A 25,536-nucleotide genomic window follows, 5' to 3' on the forward strand; every position below is an offset into this window, starting at 1 on the left:
GGCTTATGTTACTAAGGATGACTTAACGTCAGCCCTCACTGGCCTTGAAGGCAAAATAGCGGGTATGATTGCCTCAGTAACACAGGGAGGGAAGAAACGGCATAGATCTCCCTCTCCTGAGCCTGGTCCCAGTGCTGAGTCACTTGAGCACCAGGACTCCCTTAGCCAATTGGGTCCTTGTGATTTGGATCCAGAATGGGCAGAGGATTTTGAGGAGGTGGCAGTAGGGGATAAAGAAGCAGAGGCTGAAGAGTCCTCAGCGGGGGACTCAGGTTCTGAAGAACCATTGTCGGCTTCGCAATCCCCAAAATTGTTTATTCAGTCTTTAGCTGAAATGGTGAGAGCAGGATTTAAGTTACCCCCTGTACAAGGGCCAGAACTTTCCTGTTCTACATTGGAATCCTTGTGACCTCAGCAAGGTTCCCGGGTGTTTCCTGTGCATCCATTATTGGAGCAGCTGATTTACGCTGATTGGGACCACCTGGACAGAATATACTTAACTCCAAAGAGGTTTTCTTTTTTGTACCCTATGGAGGAAAAATTTAAAAAAAGGTGGGATACGCCTTTAGTGGATGCTGCTATTTCTTCAGCAAATAAAAGCTTAACCTGTCCAGTGGATAATGCCCAAGGGTTTAAAGATCCAGCAGATAAAAAGCTGGAATCCTTACTAAAGGCCTCCTTCGCGGTGGCTGGGTCAGCAGTACAACTGGCTGTTGCGGCTATTGGGATCTGCCAATCCCTGAAGGACCGTTTTAAAAGATTGGTCAGGAACCTGCCTGTTCAGGAGGAATATTCTGACGAATTGTCAGAACTTCCTCGCGCTTTATGTTTTGCAGTAGACGCATTAAAGGACTCAATCCAGCAGATGTCTAGCTTTGCGCTACTCTCAATACATATGCGCAGAGTCTTGTGGCTAAAGAACTGGTCAGCCGAGATGCCATGCAAAAGGCTGCTCGCGGCTTTTCCCTTTCATGGGGAACGTTTGTTTGGAGAAGATCTGGTTAAGTATAGCCAAAAAAATCTCAGGCAGAAAGAGCTCCTTGCTTCCTGTTAAGAGAAGGAATAAGCAGCCCTCCTTTAAAATTCCTAACGCTCCTGGGCCAGGCACCTCTTCTTCCAGGAAGTATCGATGGCCTCAACCACCTGCCTTTAAGAAACCTCAAGGTCAAAAGAGACCTTGGACTCAGTAGCCAAACAAGGCCAATTCCAAGTCCTCCATGTGAAGGGGCACCCCCACTCTTACAGGTGGGGGGCAGACTGCGGCGGTTCGCAGATGCTTGGGCAAGGTTGGGGCAGGACAGGTTGGTCATTTCCACTATAACACAAGGTTACAAAATAGAATTCCAGGATTTTCCCCCAAATCGGTTTCTGGTATCAAGAGTCCCATCGGACCCAGAGAAAAAGAAAAGCCTATTCCTAGCCTTAGAACAGCTAAAAAGGCAAGGGGTGATTATCGAGGATCCACACAAAGAAAAATTCAAAGGGTTTTGTTCTAACCTATTTACAGTGCCAAAACCGACTGGGGAGGTAAGGCCCATTCTGGACCTCAAGTGTCATTTCCAGTTTGTAGCACTTCTATTCTGTCTGGCTACGGCCCCTCGAGTCTTCACAAAAGTATTGGCTCCAGTGATAGGATATCTAGACGACCTTCTGTTGAAGGACCAGTCCTATTCCACCCTGATAGAAAACGTTTCAACTACTGTTCATTTTCTGAGATGCCTAGGCTGGATTCTGAATATGGACAAATCGGCCCTTCATCCAGTTCAAATCTTGACATATCTAGACCTAATCCTGGATACGACCCAGGAAAGGGTGTTTTTACCACCGTTAAAGGTCAGCTCAATAGTGGAGCTGGTCAGGAAAGTCAAAAGGGTAGAAAGACCCTCAATTCGATTGTGCATGAGACTGCTGGGCAAGATGGTGTCATCTTTCTGCGCAGTTCCTTATGCGCAGTTTCACTCCAGGTTGTTCCAGAAAACTATCCTGGAGGCTTGGAACAAGTCTGTTCTAGCCTTGGGTCATCCAATGTCTCTATCCCCAAGGGTAAAACAGGACCTCTCTTGGTGGTCAAAGACCAGCAACTTAAAAAACGGGAAGTCCTTTCCGCCGGTAACCTGGAAGGTGGTAACTTCAGATGCAAGTCGTCTCAGCTGGGGAGCGGTATTGGAAGAGGCCTCTGTACAGGGAAAATGGTCCCAGGTAGAGAAGACCTTGCCTATCAATCTGCTGGAAATTCGAGCAGCTCCCTTGGCCCTCATATTCTGGACGGCCAGGTTGCGTGGGTCTCCGGTCAGAGTCCAGTCCGACAATTCCACGGTGGTGGCATACATCAACCACCAAAGGGGTACCCGGAGCTGGGCAGCCCAAAGACAAATAAATCACATATTGACTTGGGCAGAGAGACACGTGCCGTTTTTGTCGGAAGTCTATATTCCGGGGGTGGACAATTGGCAGGCAGACTACCTAAGTCATCAGCAATTGTTACTGGGGAATGGTCCCTTCACCCCGAGGTTTTCCTTCAAATATGCCAGCGTTGGGGGATGCCAGAGGTGGATCTTCTGGCATCCAGGTTCAATGCCAAGGTGGACAGCTTCGTGTCCAGGACCATGTATCCACTTGCCGTGGGAACGGATGCATTGGTGGTTCCCTGGGATCAGTATTCTCTAATTTACACTTTTCCTCCGATCCAGATGCTGCCGCATCTGTTACGCAGGATACAGGAAGAACAGAATCAGTTATTCTGGTGGCCCCTCGGTGGCCAAGGAGGTCTTGGTACTCACAGATTGTGAGGATGGCGGTAGGGGACCCATTGTGCCTTCTATTCCGCCCAGACCTGCTGTCCCAAGGTCCCATATACCATCCTTCTTTACGATCGCTGAATTTGATGGCATGGCTATTGAGACCAGAGTACTAAGAGACCGTGATATCGGAGGTTCTGTTCTGTCTACTTTGATAAATGCTAGAAAGCCAGTGTCTAGAAAAATTTACCATAGAGTCTGGAAGTCGTACATCTCATGGTGTGAGAAGAGAAGATGGCTCCCTCGCAAGTATACAATTGGGAGGGTCCTTGCCTTTCTGCAAACAGGAATTGACTCAAACTTATCCCTAGGAACCATTAAGGGACAAATTTCGGCCTTATGCCCCGTACACACGGTCGGACATAGATCGGACATTCCGACAACAAAATCCTCGGATTTTTTCCTACGGATGTTGGCTCAAACTTGTTTTGCCTACACACGGTCGCACAAAGTTGTCGGAATTTCCGATCGCCAAGAACGCGGTGACGTCAAGCACGTACGACGAGACTAGAAAAGGCCGGTTCAGAATCAAGCGCAGCACCCTTTGGGCTCCTTTTGCTAATCTCGTGTTAGTAAAAGTTTGGTGAGAGACGATTCGCGCTTTTTTAGACTCGTGGCTTTCAGATCGTTTTCTGCCGTTCAGTTTGTGCTTGTGGGTTTGTATCTGCTCTTCAGTGCGTGCAAGCAAGTTCCGCGTGACTTTAGTCACTGTATTCTTGTTCGTTCGTTACTGGTTTTCAGGTCGCTCTTCACAGGCCTTGCTGTTCTTCAGTGCGTTCTGTTACTTCGTTCTGAGCAGCCGACCATTTTATAGCCATGTTTCGTATGCGTACTCCTCGTAGAGTTCGTGCTGTGCAGGGGCTTGGTGTTGGGGTCCTGACCTTGACACAAGTCCAGTCCATGAACAGGGTGGGGAGGAGTTCATGGACCAAGAATTGGTTGCTTCAGCGTGACCAGTTCTGTCATATGCCTTTGCTCCGTGAGATCCGTGAGAATAATCCTGATGATTTCAGGAACTTTCTCAGGATGACGGACCCCGTATTTCACCGTTTGTTGGCTTCGCTGACCCCCTATATCAGCAGGCAGGATACCTGCATGAGGCAAGCCATCACTCCGGAGCAGAGGTTGGTCGCTACCTTGCGGTATTTGGCCACAGGGAGAAGCCTGCAGGACCTCAAGTTCTCGACAGGCATCTCCCCCCAGGCTCTGGGGATCATTATCCCAGAGACCTGTTCTGCCATCATACTGGTCCTACAGAAGGAGTATATGAAGGTAAGATTTTTATCCTTTTATATCACATTTTTTTGTATTGAATGTTTGATAATATATTGTATTTCTTTCCTCATTCCCTAATTACCATGATTGTATTATGCTGTGAATGTCCCCTTTGTTCTCATGCATGCTGGATTTTTATGTAATTATTATTTTATGTCCTTCATACATATTTGCCCTTCAATAACCTCTCCAGCATGGTGTCTCCTGCCCTATATTCACCTCATGTAGTCACTTAACAATGTATTTTATCAGCTCCATAGTAGTGCTTTACCCCAAACACCCCCTAAAATGTTTGGAAATGTTATTTTGGATTTAAATTCAGGCAGAGGGCCAGAGGCTTTTTTTTATGGTGTCCCCAAATTTTTGGTAACCCTCCCTCCCCCCAACTGCTAAGTCAGCTGATCCCAATTCTCTATCCTCAATCATCTATCTGCTGACTTTGCCAAACCCATACACACTATACCCATCTCTTTACTGGTCAGATTTATGGATGAATTCCCCAAAGCATGTAGTGCAAGGGCCTGCCTGAATACTTTCCAATGGTACTGTTTAAAGTTCTTGTATCCTATTATGATCTTGATAGGTAATAGCAGAATGTCCAAATGTGCTCAAATGTGTACAGTGTGTATTTATATCTTTGTATTATGACACTTCTTACCTGTCCAGTGGGCTGCCAATAGTGTAACTAAGGAGGGGCTGTTCCAAGTAATACCCTGTATTTAGGCATTCATCTCTCAATGAAGTGAAGAGGGTTACCTGTCCAAGAGTCCCCCCCCCCAATAATGTTAGAAATGGCCCATGAGAGGGGGGGAGGGGGAATATGATTGGTGTACCTTATACTTTGTTGTTCTTAAATTCCCCTTAATAAATGCTATCTGGAGGTTACCCCATAATGCTTGTGTCTAATCTGCTTGCCAGGTTTCTGTGAAAAAATAGTAATGTTTATTGTTTTTTCCTCAACAGTTTCCTTCCACGCCACAGGAATGGCAGACTGTGGCCTCCCACTTTGCCCAGCGGTGGGACTTTCCTAACTGCGGAGGGGCAATTGATGGGAAACACTTCCACATCGTCCCACCACCCAACTCGGGGTCGTACTATTATAACTACAAGGGGTTTAATAGTATAGTGATGTTGGCGGTGGTGTCAGCTAATTACGAGTTCTTGTATGTGGACGTGGGGAAAAATGGCCGGATGTCCGATGGTGGAGTCATCACCCAGACGGAGTTCTACAGGCGTCTCCAGAATGGCAGTTTGGACTTGCCACCTCCAGAGGACAATGTTGAAGGTCTCCCATTTGTGTTCGTTGCTGATGAAGCATTTGCGCTGGGGGACCACCTGATGCGGCCATTCCCGATGAGGACCCTCACCCCGGAACAGAGGGTTTTTAATTACCGGCTGGCCAGAGCCCGAAGAGTGGTGGAGAACACATTTGGAATCCTGGCCAGCCGGTTCCGACTATTTCTGACACCCATCCATATGGCGGAGTATAAACTGAACCATATTATACTGGCGTGCTGTGTTCTCCATAATTTTTTAAGAAAACATTCAGCCAACTATGCTGGCTCAGTTGGGCCTGAGGCCGGAATCCCAAATACTTCCACAATGACAGCACTTGAAAGCGGCCGTCCTGGCTTGCCCTCCCTGAATGCCCGTGATGTCCGGTTACGATACCTGGAGTTCTTTGCGGGTAGGGGGGCTATCAATATGCCAGACAATATGTGACACCTTTTTCAAATAAAAAACAAACAAAAGCAATTCTTGGTGGACATTTACTGCTTGTGTTTGTTTTAGCTGACCCTGACAGAAATGTGTTGAGTGCAGAAAATGTCGTGATTGTGTAACCTTATACAAAGCACTGTTGGCTGGTACTTCCTAAATGCAAAAACACATTTCACTACAAGTGCACTTGCAACTGCACTGAACCTGCACTTGTAGTGCAAAGTGTATTTGCCCTTAGGAAATAACCCCCATTTGTGCATAAAACAACAATTACATCACCCCAAAAGTGTTGTAGTGTTGAGACAATAATCCACACATTCTTGAGTAAGGCACTTTTTTATACCTGCACAATCACATGTGCATTTACCAAAGGTTTTTAAAACAAACCAACATGTTTGTTGTATAAAATGTTTGCAGTAGCATTATGAAAAATCAAAATATCCATTTCAGATAAAACAGGCCTGTGTAAAACCAACAAGAAAGCCAAAAAACTAGAACTTACAAAGTTCACATTAGGTAAAACCTGAAGGCTATATCAGACATCAGTATTTAGGAACTGAGTTTGATATAGCGTTCAGATTGGGGGAACTCACCCCTGGAAAAGCCAAATTTGGAAGATGCACACCAATTTACGAATGTCAACATGTGCTATCTGCCATCAGGGGGGATCAAGGGACGTGTTTTGGGGGAGCAAGCCCTTCCTCAACGCTACTTTATAATTGAGGAAGGGGTTGCACCCCCAAAACGCGTCCATTGATCTCCCGTGATGGCAGATAGCACATGTTGGCACACTGTGCGCATCCTCCAAATTTGGCTTTTCAAAACATTGTAAAAATTGAAATTACATAAAACCAGTCATTTTGTGGGGTTTAAATTCGCCCCAAAACATCAATGATGTTATTATTTTTTGTAATAACATCACGTATTTGTTGCTGGATGTTTTGCAATTGGAGATTACATCCCATGATCTCCCCTATCAGTATCTGGGCACTTTCTGATGTAAATCGTTCTCTCTCCCTCACATCACGATCACCTAAAAAGAGATAAAGAACAAAAAAAAAGGTCTCAAAAATCTGCCACCATCCATCTCTTTTACCTGAGTCTGTGGTCGCAGACACTCACCTCTTGTGGTGCCAATCTCCACCACGTCTTCTTCTTCCTCCTGCTCAGCATCTTGTGTTTGGGGTAGTTCCCCTTCTTCCAGAGGGGGGGGGTCTGTGTTCTCCTGGGATGAGGAGTGTCCGAGTCTTTTCTCCCCTGTGTAAAACAAAAATGGTATACTTAGCACACAGATATTTGATGGCAGAACTATAGAAATAGGAAACATTGCTTGGAAGTGGGGTACAATTGTCTATTTTAGCCGAGTTCAAAGATGTCTTTTTTTTATTGCCCTTTGTCAAGCTGCAATACTTTACCTGTTTGGTACAAGCTTCACACATGTAACCCCCCCTATAGTATACACTGGAGCACCTGTGTGCCCCCCCTAATAAAAATGGTGTTCTTGTGTCCCACACTAGTGCTCCAGTGTCCAGATGTGAAAACAGCTGCTCAGTGTCCTCTCCTTACACACAATCTAGTTTGCATTTCATTCTAGTAACAAACCCATCTACCTAAACAAATATTTGGCATCCAAGTAGGCCCCAAAAAAATGTGGGAAAATGCATATGGCCTAAACAATGGTGTTCTAGAGGCCGAACGAAAAATGTTTGATACGAACGAATAATGGGCCCATGAACATTAAAGTTGACCTTTTTAAACGTTACAATTAATAAAAGCATATGGAGCAGAACGAACGGAATAAAGCCAGAAAGAATAGAAACACAGCACAACTACTTACTTTTTTGCAGCACTCTCCGGATCTTTCAGTACTGCTCCGGCTTTCTCAACTTCAGGTCCGACCACCGCTTCCTGAGCTGATCTTTTGATCTTCGTACCCCGAAATTCCGCTCGAGACTCCTGACCACTTTCGCCATGATCTTGGCCTTTCGGATGTTCGGGTTGGGGTAAGGCCCATATTTTCCATCATAGTCGGACTTCCTCATGATGTCGACCATCTCCAACATCTCCCCAAACGACATATTTGTGGCCTTAAAACGTCTCCTTCTGGATCGGGACGTGCCTGGATCTGGGCTTTCCTCCTCCTCCTCGTTGCTACAATTAGCACGCACCTGGTGTGACTCCGCCATCATGCTCTTCCCCCACTGCGCCGAACGAAAAGGGGCGGGGAATAGAATAGAAAGAACGTCAGGGGCGGGCGGAGTTACACACATGCGCAGTGTGTATAAAGCGTAACACGCGTGCGTATTACGTACGATCTGTGAGCGGAGGAAGGAGCATTGGACGCGCCGATCGTAAGAACGAAGGTAAGAGACAAACTTGGACCTATACTGCTTCTAGATTGAGGCCTATATTGTAACAAGATTAGGAGAGTTTGGTCTGACATTAGGCTTTGTCTTGTGTTGTGTCTTGCAGTGAACATGGATATTTTAATGAGAGATACTGACTTCATGTCACTATTCATTGATATGCTAAGGGAGCTGCCCTGTCTGTGGGAGATTACCCACCCCCATTTCAAGAACCAAGCAAAGAGGAAGGCAGCACTGGAGCAATTGTGTGAAATTGTGAAGCAGGTGATCCCCACGGCAGACATCACTTATTTAAAGATCTTAATTGGTTGCCTGAGGAGCACATATCTGAAGGAGCGCAAGAAAGTCCTGGATTCACAGAGATCCGGAGCAGCAGATGACATCTATGTCCCCAGGATGTTGTACTACGACAGGCTGCATTTTCTGGCAGGCCAGACTGAACCCAGGCCATCCCTCTCCAGTCTTCCTTCCACGCTTCCTTCCCCCCCCGGCTGAGGCTTCTGATGCCCAACCTGGGCCTTCCAGGCCATATGTGGAGGAGCCCAGATTGAGCCAGGTATAGCATTCCTCTAAATATTTCTGCTTGTCCAATCAATGATGTTACCTAGATGTTATTTGGGAGTACTAATTTATGATTGTGATTGATGATGCAAAAACTAAAACCATGTCCCTTTTTCATACACAGGGAAGTCTCAGCCAGGAGGTGGCTGATCTGCAGGTCCCTCCACCCACCCTGAAAACAGAAAGTGGCAGCAGGAGGAGTAGCCTAGAGGAGGCGGCTATCAGATTTTTTTGGAGGGCTACAGAGGTCCTGGGAGCACCCCACACCATGCAGGAGAACCTTGCGGCATTCATTGCCTATGAAATGCAGAGGATGGAGGAGGGCCAACAAGACATGTGTCAGGCCCTCATATCAGAGGCTCTGGAGAAAGGTGTGAGGGGCCAACTTACACCTCACACACAGCTTTGGGATGGTCCTCCTCCTCCTCCTCCCTCTCCTCCAGGTCCTCCCAGTCCTCCTCCAGGTCCTTCCAGTCCTCCTCCAGGTCCTCCCAGTCCTCCTCCAGGTCCTCCCAGTCCTCCTCCTCCTCCAGGTCCTCCCAGTCCTCCTCCTCCTCCAGGTCCTACTCCTCCTCCTGCCACATCTCCTACTGCACAGCCACAGCCGGGAAGGAAGTGTGAAAGGAAGACCAGAGAGTGATTGCCCTGGATCCAGTCTGGTCGGCCAAAAGATGCAGCCTCTTGTGGTACCACAGCCTGGGGACACTGATGTCATCTGCTGCTATCCAAGTCTCTGTGAATCCCGGACCAGACTGCCCTCCCTTATATATGGACTCCTCAGGCCACCAATTTTGAGGTTTAAGAATTGATGTCTGCCGTGGGGGTCCCAGGCTTCACTAATTTCTTATGTTGATCCAGTGTTGCCTTCCTCTTTGTTTGGTTCTGATACCTTAATAAAGGATTTTTGTTTTGAATTATACTCTCCTATGTGTTTTACTTCAAAAATGATGGTTTGTTTGTGAGGATTCAGGTACATTTCTAATATACAATGTGAAATGAACAAGGGACACCAACAACAAAAAATCTCATGGAGATTAAATAATAAAAGATATCAATGGTGTTGTGGTAACTTGCCACACAAAACACACACAAAAATATTCTGGAGTAAAAATAAAAATAACATTGAACAAAGATCAGCCTTGGAAAAAATCCAAACATTAAAGAAAAAAAAAGGCTTAAAAACCCCCAAAAAAATAAAAAAAAAATATAAAACTGTCAGATGTGACAACTAATAACAATATATTGAGGGAATCCCACTAAAAAAACACAAATCAAACTTTGTGAGAAGTGTGTGTGAATATGAGCAGCAAAATGACTTAATTCTTGTCACATTCTAAAGAAGAAGAGAGTGCGCTGTATTAAACCATTTTTAACATTGCAGCGTGACGAAACTGCTGTATCCATTGGGAACGCTAAGTTTACCGGAACGAGCTGTCCCGTGTCGGAATTTCTTCTGAGCATGCGTGGCACTTTGTGCGTCGGAACAGGCCACACACGGTCGGAATTGACGCGATCGGATTTTGTTGTCGGAAAATTTTATCTCCTGCTGTCCAACTTTGTGTGTCGGAAAATCCGATGGAAAATGTCCGATGGCGCCCACACACGGTCGGAATTTCCGACAACACGCTCCGATCGGACATTGTCCATCGGAAAATCCGACCGTGTGTACGGGGCAGTATAGTTTTTTTTCCAGAGGCCAATCGCATCTCACTCTTTAGTACGAACCTTTGTCAAGGGAGTACTACATTTAAGACCGCCAATTAAACTGCCCTTATGCCCGTGGGACTTGAACTTAGTGCTTTCAGCTCTACAGAGACAACCCTTTGAGCCTATTAGGCGTATTCCTTTTATCCTATTAACCAGGAAATTGGTCTTTTTGGTGGCTATAACCTCAGCAAGAAGGGTCTCTGAGTTGGCCGCCCTTTCTTGTGAAAAACCCTTTCTGTTTATTCATCAGGACAAGGTGGTAATGCGGCCCCGTCCAGATTTTTTACTCAAAGTGGTTTCCAGTTTTCACTTGAATCAGGATATCATTTTACCTTCCTTCTTTCCTAACCCTAAATCTAAGGAGGAAAGATCGCTCCATTCACTGGATGTGGTGAGAGCTGTCAAGGTTTACCTAGATATGTCAGCCCCTTTTCGGAAGTCTGACTCACTTTTTGTTCTGCCTGAGGGTCCTAAAAAAGGACAGGCAGCAACTAGTTCTACAAACTCTAGGTGGATTCGTCAGGTCATTATCCAGGCCTATGAGTTGAAACACAAGGTTCCACCTCGATCTCTCACGGTTCACTCTACCAGAGGAGTTAGTACATCATGGGCAGTGCGCCAACAAGTGTCTATGGCTCAGGTTTGCAAAGCGGCCGCTTGGTCTTCGGTTCATACATTTACCAGGTTTTACCGACTGGATGTTAGGTCTCAAAAAGAGACTGAATTTGGCCAGAGCGTGCTGCAAGCAGCTTTATAATCTGGAGCCTAAAAAAGGGGGATCTAGGAATGTTCCCTCCCCTCAAAGGCATTGCTTTAGGACATCCCAGATAGTCATTACTATGGTGCTCTGTGTCCCATGATGGTGCTAAGCCCACTTACTGCGACAAAGTACCCCATGATTAGTGGGTTCTACACTATCCATAGATTGGGAGATCCTGCTTCTCTGAACCATGAGAGCAATACACTCTTCTAAATGGGAGAATCTTGAGGTCTCCACCCATGACACAAGTGGACACTAATGAGAGGTACTTAAAGAGGGACGAACAGAAGACCAGCCACATTGTCTTCCTGAGATGGCAATCCCAAGCCACCACTCTGGAGCCGTCTGTAGAACTCGGTCTGGGCAATGACTCCACCATCCAACATCCTGCCATTCTTCCCCATGTCCACATAGAGAAAATAATATGTCGCCGACACCACTGCCAACATCACTATACTATTAAACCCCTTATAGTTGTAAAAGTATGACCCCGAGTTGGGGGGTGGGACTATGTGGACGTGTTTCACATAATTTGCCCCTCAGTTGGGAAAGTCCCACCACTGGGCAAATTGTGAAGCCACAGTCTACGATTCCTGTGGCGTTGAAGGAAACTATGGAGTCAAACAAGAAATCAAAAATTAATTATTTTGCACATAAACATTGCAAGCAGATTAGACACAAACATTCTTGGCCAACATCAGTATTAACATTTATTTGAAGGAGTATTTAGGTTCAATAATTTTTTATTGTTTTAGTACATTTTTAAACATAAAAGAACAAGAACTGGACCAGACACAAGACAGAAGGTGCTCTGGTCAAATAGAATTGAAATATGTAAACAATAATATAATGCATTCCATCACATACATATAGATGGCTTGGAAGAGTGTCAATGAAATGTTGTTTCCAGCATAGTGCTGACATTCGGGTGGTCGCCTTCCCCGACGGACTGGAAGCCCCAATGGGAACCTGCTGCGTCCATTAACCAAGGGAATAGGTGTGTCTAAACCAACCATTATTAAGTGTCATAACCTAGGTTCCATGTCCTTCCAGTCTCTTAACTATCTGTGGTGCTCATACCAAGGGCCAAGACTATTTACATTTACATGGAATGGCTTTCTATAACTAGGGATAGGAGAGGTAGGAAAAAAGAGAAGTGGTAGTAGAGGGGGGGGGGGCAGATGGGGAGAGAGAGTATTAGGGAATGGAAGAAGAGAAGGGGGAGGAGGGGGGGTGGCGAGACAGCGGGCCCCACATCCTTGCGGGTTTATCGGTTGCGGGTGGACAAGCGTGAATTAGGGGAATTTCAGTCTCTCAAGGAGTACTTACTGATGAGAGTCTGTGCTTCAGTTTATCTGAAGTAGAGTAATGCCTCCAAATACTCCAGATGAATGAAAACTTTGCTTCCTTTTCTATAGATTTAGCCTGCATCTCTTCCATAAGCATAATGTCATTTATTTCGGCCACCCATTCAATAAGGGAAGGGGGGAGGTAGTTTTCCAGTGTCTAGGAATTAAATGTTTCCCCGCACTGAGGAAAAATTTTAGGAGGCTTTGCTTTTGGGATTTAATGGTACCAGGAAAATATGGAAAGAAGTGCTATAAAAGGGGAAGGCAAGAGCAGTTTATCGTATGATTCAGTATAGATTTGGAAAATTTGCGTCCAAAATGGACGGATCACTTTGCATTCCCACCAGATGTGATTGTACGTACCCTTCGCAGATTTACATCTCCAACAGATATCGGTGGTCGATGGGAACATGATCCTGAGATTGGTAGGTACACGATACCACCTTGATACCAGTTTATAATTTTTTTCCTGAGTGTAGCTTGAAATGGATGATTTATGGGTAAAAATAAAGGCCTTACCCCATTCCACTTCTGTTATATCCCTCCCGAGCTCCTCTGACCATGCATTGGTGTATTTAGGAAGGGTGTCATGAGTGCGGTCCAGGATCATTTTGTAGATCAGTGATAGGGTGTGACGAGGGGTTTCTGTAAAAGTGCATAACTGTTCAAACTCAATCAGGGGTCTATGGGTTTGTTTGGAGTCGTAAAGAATCTTACAATAAGAAGTCAAATGAAAACGGGTGAGCCATGTAACCTTAGAGGTCGTGGTGTTGTGGTGTGTCATAAAAGTTCCACTATCATTATCCACAAACTGTTATGCTGTGGGCCAGGAGTCTCGATTGTAGCTGTCTAAAGTGTGTGTTAATCTACCCTCAGGAAGGGCCGAGTTATCGAAAAAGGGGGTGAGGGGGCGGTTCAGTGGACAGTGAGTAGGTCTCCTTTCTTCGGTACCATATTGCTAAGGCATCTCTGGTAAGGGGGGACAAAAGCGTGAGAGATTTATGAGTCTTGTCGAAGCCCCAGAGGAGTGCTCTGAGGTCGTCCGAGGACAAGTCTTGTTCCACCAAGGTTGAGGCTTAGATCAGAGGGCGGGGGAACCACTCCAGTATTCGAGAGATTACTGCTGATGTGTGATATAGCTCGAAATCTGGTAAGCCCACCCCGCCTTTAGAGGTGGGGGAGCATAAGAGCTTGTGTTTCAGTCTGGGGTGGCTCCCCCTCCATATAAACCAAATTGCCATGGAGCGAAGGGCACGGAAAAATGCGGGAGGGAGAGCTATCGGGAGTTCTTGAAATAAGTACAGTAATTTAGGAAGTATATCTATTTTTAATGTGCTCATGCGACCATACCATGACACCGGTAGGTCCATCCGGTCCTCGGAGAGGTGTCCCAGTTTTGTTAGGAGTGGGCTGAAATTTAGGGCGTAGATTTCTGATGTGCTTTTTGGGATGGCTGTACCTAGATATGAGATGGATTTTGTCTGCCATTGAAATGAGAAATTGGCCTTGAGGGAGGTTAGGGTGTGTTGTGCTAATGAGAGGTTCAATGCTTCTGTTTTAGAGATGTTTTGCTTGCAATTACTGAAGCAACCAAACCTATTAAACTCTGAAATTATTGATGGAATGCTGATATGAGGTTGGGTCACGTAAAGGAGTAGATCATCCGCGTATAAGGAAAGTTTACATTGGGAGGAGGGGGTCTGAATACCGTTTATATTTGGGTTTGCCCTGATGGCTTGGGCTAGATGTTCACTAAGGCAAACAGAAGTGGGGAGAGCGGACAGCCTTGCCTGGTGCCATTGGCAATCGCAAATTTTTCTGATTGTGTACTGTTCACTAAAATCGTGGCCAATGGCTTGGAGTAAAGGGACATGATGCGTGAAAGCATTCTCGGGCCTAGTCCTATCTGGGAGAGGGTAGATTGAAGAAAGGGCCAATTGACCCTATCAAAGGCCTTCTCTGCATCACAGGAGAGAAGGCAGGTCGGTATGTGATTGCGTCGAGCATACGCCATGAGGTGTATAGTTTTGGTGGTGTTGTCCCTGGCTTCGCATTAAGGGACAAAACCCACCTGGTCTCTGTGTATTATCTTGGGTAGGAAGGGTGAGAGGAGATTAGCTAGATTCTTGGCAAATAGTTTTAAATCTATATTTAATAGGGATATAGGTCTATAGTTGGGGCATAATGAGGGGTCCTTACCCGGTTTCGGAATAACTACAATTTGGGCTTGGAGTAGAGTTAAAGAAGGGGCGATCGTCTCATCTATGGCGGTAAATGCTTTCGCTAGGAGAGCTGATAATAATAATGGAAATGTTTTGTAGAAACGTGGGGAAGACCCGTCTGGGCTGGGGCTCTTGCCATTTTTAAGGCTCTTTATGGCCTGCAGAAAGTCTGTTTCAGACAGGGCGGATTCCAAATCTTCCGAGTCGGAAACTGGAATGGTGGGGAGAGCAGTTTCTTGAATGTACGAAGGAAGGTCTTGCGCAGGGATACCTGGGTGGGGTGTGGGCGGTGATGTCTGTGAGGGTAGGTTATATAGGGTCTCATAATATAGAATTCTTATGCTATGGCCGAGTTATTCAATATTTTCCCTTTGGTAGGAGAATTAATAAAGGGGATTGGTCTCCTAATTTGTCGAGGTTGTAGCGTATTTGCTAAGCGTCTGCCACATTTGTTAGCTTGAGAGTAGTGTATGAATCGCTCTTTGTTCCTTGCTACCAAAGAGCGCTCTGCAAAAATTTGCAGGAGATCTCTCCTGGCATTAGTCAGGTTTAGTTGTGTGGTTGTGTCAGGATTTTGTTTGTGTGACTCTTCCAGTGCAGCTATGGTGACAAGAAGGCGTGCGATTTCTGCTGTGCGCTCCTGTTTTAGTCTAGAGCCATGTTGGATGAATTTACCTCTAAGTACACATTTAAGCGCTTCCCACTTTATGAGTGGGTTAGTATCGTCATGTGCGTGGTCAGTTACAAAGTGTTTGATAGTTTGTATGATGTCCTGGGTGCAAACTGAGTCAAATAACAAGTTGTCATTCAGTCTCCAAGAGGTTCTACTCTTGCGCGTTGGGATCTTCCCTAAGCTCAGATGAATGGGGGCATGATCAGACCAAAGAGTGAGGACTATGGAGGTGTCTGGAGCATAGTCTAGTAATGATTGGGAAATAAAAATGTAATCCAGCCTGCTATAGGACGAGTGTGCGGGGGAGTAGTACGTGTAGTCCCTGGTGGTGGGGTGCAGGACTCTCCACACGTCCACCAGGGATAGCTCTGAGAGGATTGTTCGCATTTTGGTCAGGGAGGCAGGGGAAATTGAGGACTTACCAGTTCAGGTATTGAGACGAGGTATCAAGGCAGCATTGCGGTCACCTCCCAGGATTAGGGATGAGCTTCGAGTTCGAGTCAAACTCATGTTCGACTCGAACATCAGCTGTTCATAAGTTCACCGAACAGCGAACAATTTGGGGTGTTCGCAGCAAATTCGAAAGCCGCGGAACACCCTTTAAAAGTCTATGGGAGAAATCAAAAGTGCTAATTTAAAGGCTTATATGCATGGTATTGTCATAAAAAGTGTTGGGGACCTGGGTCCTGCCCCAGGGGACATGGATCAGTGCAAAAAAAGTTTTACAAATGGCCGTTTTTTCGGGAGCAGTGATTTTAATAATGCTTAAAGTGAAACAATAAAAGTGTAATATTCCTTTAAATTTCGTACCTGGGGGGTGTCCCTAGTATGCCTGTAAAGGGGCGCATGTTTCCCATGTTTAGAAGAGTCTGACTGCAAAATGACATTTCAAAGGAAAAAAAGTCATTTAAAAGTACTCGTGGCTATATGAATTGTCGGTCCGATAATACACACAAAAGTTCATTGATAAAAACGACATGGGATTTCCCCACAGGGGAACCCTGAACCAAAATTTAAAAAAAAAATGGCGTGGGGGTCCCCCTAAATTCCATACCAGGCCCTTCAGGTCTGGTATGGATATTAAGGGGAACCCTGTGCCAAAAAAAAGTGTAGGGGTCCCCCTCAAAATCCATACCAGACCCTCCAGGTCTGGTATGGATTTTAAGAGGAACCCCGCGCCAAAATTTTTTTTAAAAATGGCGTGGGGTCCCCTCAAAAATCCATACCAGACCCTTATCCGAGCACGCAACCTGGCAGGCCGCAGGAAAAGAGGGGGGACGAGAAAGCGTCCCCCCCTCCTGAACCATACCAGGCCACATGCCCTCAACATTGGGAGGGTGCTTTGGGGGGTCCCCCCAAAGCACCTTGTCCCCATGTTGATGAGGACAAGGGCCTCATCCCCACAACCCTTGCCCGGTGGTTGTGGGGGTCTGCGGGTGGGGGGCTTATCGGAATCTGGAAGCCCCCTTTAACAAGGGGACCCCCAGATCCCGCCCCCCCCCCCGTGTAAAATGGTAAGGGGGTACAAAAGTACCCCTACCATTTTACAAAAAATGTCAAAAATGTTAAAAATGACAAGAGACAGTTTTTGACAATTCCTTTATTTAAATGGTTCTTCTTTCTTCTACCTTCTATCTTCCTTCAGTTTCTTCTTCCATCTTCTTCTTCCTCCGATCCTCTGCTTCTTGCTCCAGTGTTCTCGTCCGGCATCTTCCTCTGCTGCGTCCTCTTCCCTTCTTCGTGCTCGGGCCGTTCCGCATCCATGATGGGAGGCTCCCACTGTGTGACGCTTCTCATCTTCTGATGGTTCTTAAATAACGGAGGGCGGGGCCACCCGGTGACCCCACCTCCCTCTGAAGCACGGGGACTTCCCGAGACTTTCCCCGTGCGTCAGAGGGGGGTGGGGTCACCGGGTGGCCCCGCCCTCCGTTATTTAAGAACTGTCAGAAGAGGAGAAGCGGGAGCCTCCCATCATGGATGCGGAGCGGTCCAAGCATGAAGAAGGGAAGAAGACGCCACGGAGGAAGATGCCGGACGAGAACACCGGAGCAAGAAGCAGAGGTTCAGAGGAAGAAGAAGAAGAAGATGGAGGAAGAAACCGAAGGCAGATAGAAGATAGAAGAAAGAAGATAGAAGAAAGAAGAAGCATCTAAATAAAGGAATTGTCAAAAACTATTTCTTGTCGTTTTTAACATTTTTGACACTTTTTTTGTGAAATGGTAGGGGTACCCCTTACCATTTCACACGGGGGGGTGGGATCTGGGGGTCTCCTTGTTAAAGGGAGCTTCCAGATTCCGATTAGCCTCCCGCCCGCAGACCCCCACAACCACCGGGCAAGGGTTGTGGGGATGAGGCCCTTGTCCTCATCAACATGGGGACAAGGTGCTTTGGGGGGACCCCCCAAAGCACCCTCCCAATGTTGAGGGCATGTGGCCTAGTACGGTTCAGGAGGGGGGGCGCTCTCTCGTCCCTCCTCTTTTCCTGCGGCCTGCCAGGTTGCGTGCTCGGATAAGGGTCTGGTATGGATTTTTGGGGGGACCCCACGCCATTTTTTTTAAATTTTGGCGTGGGGTTCCCCTTAATATCCATACCTGGTATGGAATTTAGGGGGACCCCCACGCCATTTTTTAAAAAAATTTTGGTTCGGGTTCCCCTGTGGGGAAATCCCATGCCATTTTTATCAATGAACTTTTATGTGTATTGTCGGACCGACAATTCATATAGCCGCGAGTACTTTTAAATGACTTTTTTTCCTTTGAAATATCATTTTGCAGTCAGACTGTTCTAAACACGGGAAACATGCGCCCCTTTACAGGCATACTATAGACACCCCCTGGTACGAAATCACTGCTCCCGAAAAAAACGGCCGTTTTTAAAACTTTTTTGTGCATTGATCCATGTCCCCTGGGGCAGGACCCAGGTCCCCACACACTTTTTATGACAATAACTTGCATATAAGCCTTTAAAATTAGCACATTTGATTATTCATGTTCGAGTCCCATAGACTTTAACGGTGTTCGCGTGTTCGAACGAATTTGTTGCCTGTTCGCATGTTCTGGTGCAAACCGAACCGGGGGGTGTTCGGCTCATCCCTTCCCAGGATCATGTTGATTGTGTTGAATCGTTTCAGGCGAGATGTCACCGAGGAGAGGAATTGCTGCTGGTCCTGATTTGGAGAGTTTGTGTTAACAACAGTGTAAATCATATTCATGTATGACAATTTAAGAAAAATATATCTCCCTTTTGGGTCAATGTTGGAATCTAGTACATCTGGTGTGAATGTAGCGTGGAATTTGATGGAAATCGCCTTAGATTTAGCAGATGGGTTGGTGCTGTGAAACCAGGTAGGGTATTGCCTATGGAAGAAATGTGGGATTGTGTCAGATCTAAAGTGGGTTTCCTGAAGGAGGAGAATTTGTGTACGAAGGTTATGGAAATGGTACAATATTTGCCTTCTTTTCTCCGGGGTATTAAGGCCTCTACAATTTAAGGATGAGACTTTCAAGGAAGATTGAGGTGGACATAAGTGGGGCCCGCTGTCTCGAGAAACGGGAGGGAGGGGGGGAATAGAGGGGGGTTGTATCGCCATCTGGTGGTTAGCATAAAGAAAATAAGTACAGGAAATGTGAAGGTGAGAAGAGAAGAGGAAGAGAAGAGAACCAAGGCCTTGAGGGCCATGCTAATGGTGTTGTAATCAACAAGCCAGCTAAGACCGCTATGGGCGCTGAAAACCCTAATGCCCCGTACACACGGTCGGACATTGATCAGACATTCCGACAACAAAATCCATAGATTTTTTCCAAAGGATGTTGGCTCAAACTTGTCTTGCTTACACACGGTCACACAAAGTTGTCAGAAAATCCGATCATTCTGAACGCAGTGGCGTAAAACACGTACGTCGGGACTATAAACGGGTCAATAGCCAATAGCTTTCGTCTCTTAATTTATTCTGAGCATGCGTGGCACTTTGTCTGTCGGATTTGTCTACACACGATCGGAATTTAAAGGATCGGATTTTGTTGTCGGAAAATTTTATAGCATGCTCTCAAACTTTGTGTGTCGGAAATTCCGATGGAAAAAGTCCGATGGAGCCCACACGCGGTCGGAATTTCCAACAACAAGCTCCGATCGCACATATTCCGTCGGAAAATCCAACCGTGTGTACAGGGCATTAGAGGGAGGACGCGGTCAGTGCATAGAGGAGCCCGCACACAACAACATCGGGCAAGAACAATGAACTTCTTATAATAACATCGTAGCTCAGGACCTTACATTGCGGCATTTATATTATATATCTATGTATAGTTATGTAAGCCACCTCCGGGGGGGACCCCAGGAATGCCTATTACATATCTAACAGCATTAAGGGTCCTTTACCTGGCTTTTAGATAAAACTGAGTATAACTGAATATCATAAGGAGGTGGGGGTGGAGGAAGGGAAATCTGAGGTGGGGTGAGGAGAATGGGTACTGATAGGTGTAAATCTCAGATATATGGATATCGCATTTCTGAAGGAAAAATCAAAACCTGCAAGTAAAAAACTGTTAAAGTAATTTAGCAACTTAATGTCCCAACATAACTGTGAACCGGGACGGCTTCACGGGTCCATGGCCTGTGAAGGAAAGGATAGTGAGTCAGGAGGTTGGCAATGTGGATTCATCCAGCCGTCAGCTTGGAGGCTTCTGATTTGGAATGTTTGTTCTTCTTGGGGTGCTTTAGCCAACCAGTGGTGGTCCAGAATCCAGGAGTTGTTGCATGAAGTGGCCAGTCCGGTATAGGGATCTGTGGTAGCTCAAAGGTTCCTAGGAACTTTGGGAGATCACCCGATGTGCGGAATGTTGCTGACTTCCCTTCGTGGGATGCAAACAGGTTAAATAGAAATCCCCAGCGATATTTGATATGTTTTGCTTGCAGGGCTCCTGTGAGGGGTTTCAGAGCACGACACATGTCCAGGGTCAGCTTAGAGATATCCGGGAGCAGGGATATTTGAGTACCATTAAAGTAGATGGCTTCTTGTGTACGTGCGGCTTGCATTATAGCATCTTTGATCGCATAGAAATGTATTCTGCATATAACGTCCCTAGGATGCTCCAGGTTTGGATTTTTAGGGCCCAGAGATCTGTGCACCCGATCTAGCTCCAGAGAGACGCCTTTGTCTTTCTGCATCAGGTCATTGAATATGGCGATGACTGCAGGGGCCAGGTCTTTGGTTTCAACTTACTCTGGAAGGCCGCGGATACGTATGTTGTTACGTCTGGCCCTGTTTTCCTGGTCATCTTGGTGGTACATTAATTGCTGGATCTGCATGGTGTGTTTATGTAAGATAACTTCATAAGTTTGCAATGTGGTGACAGTCTCTTCAACATTATGCTCCACTTCCTCCAGTCTGTTAGTAACATCTCTGCGCAGCTCTGATATCTCCTGCTTATATGAGCGCTCCATTCTCTGCACACAGGCCAAATCTTGTTTGTTTGGGAGGGCCTTAATGGAAGCCTCCATTTCCCAGCTACTGAATGACCTGTGCGACGCAGGGGAATGGCAAGCAGACCGAACAGACTCATTTTCAGAGTCTGCTGGGGATCTGGCGCGTTGTCTGGTTCTCCTGTTTGGTGTGGAACGCTGTGAGACAGCTCCCTGTGAGGCTGCATGTCTGCTTGAGGAGCGGGTCAGTGCCATCTTGGATGAGGGGGGGCCGTGGTGATTTGGCCCATGTCGGGTGAAAAAACGGTCTATTTCCCCTTCTTTTTGTGAATCGGGGTGTGCTGGCCTTCTCCCCCACCTCTCCTCCCCATTACCGACCTATTCTCCAGATCTGTGAAGCGCTGTGAGCCGTGGATAGTCCGGCGTGTGCGGGAGCTCCAGGGAGAGATGTCTCACTGCTCCATGCGCCCCTGAAGAAGTATTTAAAGACAAACGTATAAGGTCCACTTATCGGATTCCTCCTTTCCCTCTGATGGCCCAGTGTAAAAAATGTAAGAGGGGGGGAGATGTTTTGGACCGGTAACCCTCTCCACTTCATTGAGAGCTGAATGCATAAATAATGTGTGTTACTTTGGCCAGCCCCTCCTTACTTACACTATTGGCAGCCCACTGGACAGGTAAGAAGTGTCATAATACAAAAATATGAATACACACTGTACAAATTTAAGCACATTTTTACATTCTGCAATTACCTATAAAGATAATAGGAGAACAAAACTTTAAACAGTACCATTTGAAAGTATTCAGGCAGGCCCTTTCACTACATGCTTTGGTGAATTCATCCATAAATATGAACACAAAAGAGGTAGGTAAAGTGTGTATGGGTTTGGCAAAGTCAGTAGATAGAGGATTGGTACCAGTTGACTTAGCGGTTGGGGGGAAGGAGGGTTCCAAACGATTTTGGGACCCCAAAAAAAGCCTCTGGCACTCTGCATGAATTAAAGGACAAAAATAACATTTGGACACATTTTAGGGGGTGTTTAGGGTAAAGCACTATAATGGAGCTGAAAAAATACATTGTTAAGTGACTAGGCTAGGTGTGTATGTGCCCAGGATAGCATGCTGGGGAGGTTAGTGAAGGCAAATATGCATAGAGGAGAAAAAAGGAACTTTAAAAACTCCCAGCATGCATGAGGATAAAGAGGACATTTACAGCATATTACAATCGTGGTAATTAGGGAATGATGAAATAAATACAATACATTATCAAACATTAAATACATATAATGTGATGTTAAAGGAGAAATCTTACCCTAATATAGTCCTTCTGCAGGACCTGAACGATGGCAGAACAGGTCTCTGGAATAATGATCCCCAGAGCCTGGTGGGAGATGCCTGTCGAGAACTTGATGTCCTGCAGACTTCTCCCTATTGCCAAGTACCGCAAGGTGGCAACAAGCCTCTGTTCGGGAGTGGTGGCTTGCCGAATGCAGGTGTCCTGCTTCATAATATAAGGGGACAGCAAAGCCAACAAACGGTGAAAAACGGGGTCCGTCATCTGGAGATCATTCCTGAAATCATCAGGATTATTCTCACGGATCTCCCGCAACAAAGGCATGTGAGAGAATTGGTCACGCTGGAGTAACCAATTCTTTGTCTATGAACTCCTCCCCTCCCTATTCATGGACTGGGCTTGGGTCAAAGTAAGAACCCCAACACCAAGCCCCTGCAAAGCATGAACTCTACAACGAGTACATACCCGCAACATGGCTTTCTTTCAACAATGGCTTTCTTAGTTACATAGTTACATAGTAGGTGAGGTTGAAAAAAGACACAAGTCCATCAAGTCCAACCTATGTGTGTGATTATGTGTCAGTATTACATTACATATCCCTGTATGTTGCGGTCATTCAGGTGATTATCTAATAGTTTCTTGAAGCTATCAATGCTCCCTGCTGAGACCACTGCCTGTGGAAGGGAATTCCACATCCTTGCCGCTCTTACAGTAAAGAACCCTCTACGTAGTTTAAGGTTAAACCTCTTTTCTTCTAATTGTAATGAGTGGCCACGAGTCTTATTAAACTCTCTTCTGCGAAAAAGTTTTATCCCTATTGTGGGGTCACCAGTACAGTATTTGTAAATTGAAATCATATCCCCTCTCAAGCGTCTCTTCTCCAGAGAGAATAAGTTCAGCGCTCGCAACCTTTCCTCATAACTACGATCCTCCAGACCCTTTATTAGCTTTGTTTCCCTTCTTTGTACTCGCAATTCTGCCATTCTTCCATAAAGGCAGATTTGTGAAGGGCACGACTAATAGTTGTCCTGTGGACAGATTCTCCCACCTGAGCTGTGGATCTCTGCGGCTCCTCCAGAGTTACCATGGGCCTCTTGGCTGCTTCTCCTTGCCCGGTCTGTCAGTTTAGGTGGATGGCCATGTCTTGGTAAGTTTGCAGTTGTGCCATCAGTGGTGGCTGGTGCTCAAAATTTTTGGGGGGGTGCAAACAAACTGAAAAATTCTGAAAAATACTGAAACAAAAACATCAATTGCAGCTTCACTGTGCCATCAATTGCAGCAACTGTGCCCATCCTATACAGCCAATGTGCCAACTGTTCTCTATCAATTGCAGCCTTTGTGCCCATAATATGCAGCCACTGTGCCTCTCCGCCCGCCCGCCCGCCCGCTGTCTGCCCGGCACTAATCCCATCGTGGAGCTGGGTCAGGCAGTGGGTCAGGCGGCGAGCTGTGGGACGTGTAGCGTGGCGATAGATGCTGTGTCCTCCGTGCGTGTTATCTTCCTGTTTTGCTAGGCGGCCAATGAGATCGCCTCTACCTTCAGCCAATCTGGTGACCAGTATTACATCCAGGCCTCCTGATTGGCTGAGAGGCGGTTCTGTGTTAGCAAAGCAAATATTCATTTGCTTTTCTAGTGCACCTTTTTTGAAGCCTATTAGAGCCTATGGCTCTATTCAGATGCTTTAAAAACACTCGCCGCAGTAATTGAATTTTTTTACAACTTAACCCTGCTTTAAACTTCTACACAACTTTATCCGTGACCTGTCTGGTGGGTTCCTTGGCCTTCATGATGCTGTTTGTTCACTGAGGTTCTCTAACAAACCTGTGAGGGCTTCGCAGAACAGCTGTATTTATACTGAGATTAAATTGCACACAGGTGGATTCTATTTAGTAATTAGGTGACTAGTTAGGGGTATCAGAGTAAAGGGGGATTAAATAAAAATGCACGCCACACTTTTCACATATTTATTTGTAAAAAAAAATTGAAAACCATTTATCATTTTCCTTCCACTTCACAATTATGTACCACTTTGTTTTGATTTATGACATAAAATCCCAATATAATACATTTATGTTTTTGGTTGTAACATGACAAAATGTGGAAAATTTCAAGGGGTGTGAATACTTTTTCAAGGCACTGTAAACATAGCACATTTAGACTTGTGTCTCTGCTGTTTTGCCTTGATGGCTCAGTTATTGCTGTGTACAAAGGGAAGGTGTAGTGCATTTATATGTTTTATTTTTCTTGCCTGTCTGTTTTTCTGGTGGACCCATTCAGACTAGGGATGGTCCCAATGTTTGAGTCGAACTTAAGTCCCAATTTGGGCCCAATTTGGACATTTTCACTTAGGGGTGTACTCACTTTTGTTGCCAGCAGTTTAGACATTAACCGCTTCCCGACCGCCTCACGCAGATATACTGCGGCAGAAGGGTACGTACAGGCAGATTAACGTACCTGTACATTGCCCTTTAAGACGCCGCTTGCGGGCGAGCGCCCGCCCGCCGGGAGCTCCGTGACTGTGATCGCGGGTCCCGCAGACCCAATATCCGCGGGGATACCCGCGATCGTCTCTCGGTGAGGAAGAACGGGGAGATGCTAATGTAAAGAAGCATCTCCCCGTTCTGCTAGTGACACTGTCACTGATCTCTGCACCCTGTAATTGAGAGCGATGATCAATGTAGTGTCACACACAGCCCCCCCCCCACAGTTGGAATCACTCCCTAGGACACACTTAACCACTACAGCGCCACCTAGAGGTTAACCCCAAAAATCCCAAAAATGTGTCAAAATTGTCCGATGTGTCCGCCATAATGTCGCAGTCATGATAAAAATCACTGATCACCGCCATTACTAGTAAAAAAAAAAATATTATTAAAAATGCCAAAAAACTATCCCCTATTTTGTAGACACTATAACTTTTGCGCAAACCAATCAAACTCTCATTGCGATTTTTTTTACCAAAAATATGTAGAAGAATACGTATCGACCTAAACTGAGGAAAAAACATTTTTTTATATATTTTTTGGGAATATTTATTTTAGCAAAAAGTAAAAAATAATGCGTTTTTTCAAAATTGTCGCTATTTTTTTTTTTAAAAAAATAAAAACCGCAGAGGTGATCAAATACCACCAAAAGAAAGCTCTATTTGTGGGAAAAAAAGGACGTCAATTTTGTTTGGGCGCCATGTTGCACGACCGCGCAATTGTCAGTTAAAGCGACGCAGTGCCGAATCGCAAAAAGTGCTCTGGTCTTTTGGCCAGCAAAATGGTCCGAGGCTTAAGTGGTTAATGGCTGTGGGATGACTTATTTTGAGGGGACAGCAAATTTACACTGTTATACAAGCTGTACACTCACTACTTTACATTGTAGCAAAGTGTCATTTCTTCAGTG

This window comes from Aquarana catesbeiana, linkage group LG01 (genome assembly GCF_042186555.1).
Source record: "Aquarana catesbeiana isolate 2022-GZ linkage group LG01, ASM4218655v1, whole genome shotgun sequence".
NCBI classification, from domain to species: domain Eukaryota; kingdom Metazoa; phylum Chordata; class Amphibia; order Anura; family Ranidae; genus Aquarana; species Aquarana catesbeiana.